At 33.6% G+C, this 3,042-nt stretch overlaps 1 pseudogene; it reads right to left on the bottom strand.

The window, feature by feature from the left end:
- Positions 1 to 1,534: 1,534 nt before the first annotated feature.
- LOC112834519 (small ribosomal subunit protein eS25 pseudogene) lies at positions 1,535 to 1,889 on the bottom strand (annotated as a pseudogene).
- Positions 1,890 to 3,042: the final 1,153 nt, after the last annotated feature.

Genomic DNA, 3,042 nt, shown 5'->3' on the forward strand with positions numbered 1-3,042 from the left:
TTTTTGTTATTGGATTGCATGAGTTTGTTATATGTTTGGGTATTAATCCCTTTCAGATATATGATTTGCAAGTATTTTTCCTAGTCTGTAGTCTTTCCCTTTCATTTTGTTGATTATTTCTTTTGTTATACAGAAGGTTTTTCCTTTGACGTAGTCCTACTTGTTTATTTTGTTTTTGTTCCTTGTGCTTTTGGTGTCATATGCAAAAAATTATTGCCAAGGCCAGTATAAAGGAGTTTTTCCCTACATTTTCTGTTTTTTGAAAGCTTTTATTTATTTATTTGAGAGAGGGAGAGAGAGTGAGTGAGAGAGAGCACAGCAGGGGGAGCAGCAGAGGGAGAGGGAGAAGCAGATTCCCCACTGAGCAGGGAGCCCAATGCGGGACTTGATCCCAGGATGCTGGGATCATGACCTGAGCCAAAGGCAGATGCTTAACCAATTGAGCCACCCAGGTGCCCTTCCCTACATTTTCTTCTAGGAGTTTTATTGTTTTAGGTCTTACATCTAAGTCTTCATTTTGTGTTAATTTTTGTGAATTGTCTAATTTCTTAATATGAATTTTCCTAACAACATTTATTAAAGACTATCCTTTCCCCTTTGAGTATTCTTAGCACCCTTATTGAAAATTAGTTGACCACATCGGGTAGGTTTATTTCTGGGTTGTCAACTCTGTTCCATTTGTCTTTATGTCTGTTTTTATGCCATTACTGTACTGTTTGTATTATTATAGCTTTGTAATAGTTGGAAGTGTGGTGCCTCCAGTTTGTTTTTCTTTCTTAAGATTGTTTTGGCTGTTTAGGGTCTTTTGAAGTTCCCTGTAAATCTTAGGATTGTTTATTCTATTTCTGTGAGAAATGTCATTGGAATTTTGATTGGGATTCCACTGAATCTATAGATGGCTTTGAGTAGTATGGACATTTTAACAATACTAATACTTTGATCCATGAACACGGGATATATATCTATTTATTTCTTTTTTAATTTCTTTCATCAGTGTCTTACAGTTTTCAGTGTACAAACCTTTCACCTCCTGGCTAACATTTTCCTAAGTATTTGATTGTTTTTGATGCTATTATTAATGGGATTGTTTATTTTGTTTTTAGGTAGTTCATTGTTAATGTATAGAAATGCAACTGATGTTTGTGTATTGATTTGATTTACTGAATTTATGAGTTCTAACAATTTTTGGTGGTATATTTATGATTTTATTTGTATAAGATCATATTTATGAGACAATTTTGCTTTTTTCTTTCTGACTTGGATGGAATTCACCTATAAAACCATCTGGTCCTGAGCTTTTCTTTGTTGGGAGATTTTTGATTAATGCTTCAATTTCAGTCTATTGATCTGTTCAGATATTTTCTTTCTTTGTCCTTCACTCTTAGTACCTTGTATATGTTGAAATCTTTATCCATTTCTTCTAGATTATCCAATTTTTTGCATATACTTGTTTATAGTAGTCTCTTACCATCCTTTGATTTTTTTTTTATTTAATAAAGTTTTATTTTCTAAAATGTAAACCTGGAAGATCTGTTCATGCATCTTCAGTAGCAGCTGGGGCATCTCCACCCTTGTGTTCCAGGTGTAAGTTACTTCAGCTCTGTGCTTTGAAACCAGTTTAATGAGTCCTTTACTAAGGAGCTCCTGAAGGACTGCCGTGGCCAGGGAACCTCAATTCTTCAGTCTTTTAGAGACAACAGCTGGAGTTAAAAGCTTATAGTTGGGAACTTCTTACAGAGTATGTCATATGTCACTTTGTCAAAATAGACCAGGTTATTGAGCTTGTCCTGAGCTTTGCCTTGGACACTTTTTCTTTTTGGCATTGGGTCTTTGTCTTTTTTGGCTGACATTCCAGCACCTTTCTTTTTCTTGTCATCCTTGGGTGGCATTGCAAAGCTGGGAGACCAGCAGCCACTCCTGCACTCACTAAGATGTCAGACAAAAAGCCATCCTTTGAATTTTTGTAGTATCAAAATAGATACTCTTTTTTGTCTCATTTATTTATTTGATTATATAAAATCCTCTTTTATGCTTCATTTTATTTCTTTGAATCTTTTTTCTCTTTTTCTGAATCTAGCTAAAGGTTTGTTAGTATTACTTATCTTTTCAAAAATCAGGTCTTAGTTTCATTGATATTTTCTATTGGTTTTATGATCTTTATTTCATTTGTTTATGCTCTGATCATTGTTATTTCCTTCCTTCTGCTAAATTGGGCTTAGTTTGTCATTATTTTTCTAGTTCCTTGAGTTATAAAGTTGTCTATTTGAGGACATTTATCTCTATGAAATTCCCTCTTAAACTACTGTTGCTGCATTCCATAAGTTTTGGCATGTTATGTTCCACTTTTGTTTGTTTCAAGACATCTTTCCCTTTTCATTTCTTTGACCTGTTGGTTGTTACAGAATGTATTGTTTAATTTCCACATATTTGTGAATTTTTCAATTTTCCTACTGTTACTGATGTCTAGTTTCATACTGTTGTGGTCAGTAAAGGTAAACTTGTTCTCAAATTTGCTATGACTTGTTTTGTGACATAACATATCTATTCTGGAAAATGTTTCATGTACACTTGAGAGGAATGTGTATTCTGATGCTCTTGGATGGAATTTCTGTATATGTCTGTTAGGTCCATTTATTTTAAATATAATTCAAGTCCAATGTTGCCTTACTGATTTTCTGTCTGATTACTTACCTTTTTTTGAAAGTGCTATATTGACATCCTCTACTATTATTGTGTTGTTGTCTATTTACCCCTTCAGATCTCTTAGTATATGCTTTTAATATATTTAGGTACTTCAAAGTTGTGTGCATTTATATTTGTGATTGTATATCCTTTTTATAAATTGACCCCTTTGTCACTGTATAATGACCTTTTTTTGTCTCATTATAGCTTTGGGTTAAACTCTGTTTTTTCTTATGTAAGTATAGCTACCTCTGCTCTCTTTTGGTTTTTCCTTGCATGGGATATCTTTTTCTATCCCTTTACTTTCGCTCTTCATGTGTCCTGAAAGCTGAAGTGAGTCTTTTGTAGGCAGAGTATAGT

Source organism: Callorhinus ursinus, unplaced genomic scaffold (genome assembly GCF_003265705.2).
Source record: "Callorhinus ursinus isolate GAN/ISIS: 27379988/994484 unplaced genomic scaffold, GSC_fseal_2.0 scaffold17, whole genome shotgun sequence".
NCBI lineage: Eukaryota > Metazoa > Chordata > Mammalia > Carnivora > Otariidae > Callorhinus > Callorhinus ursinus.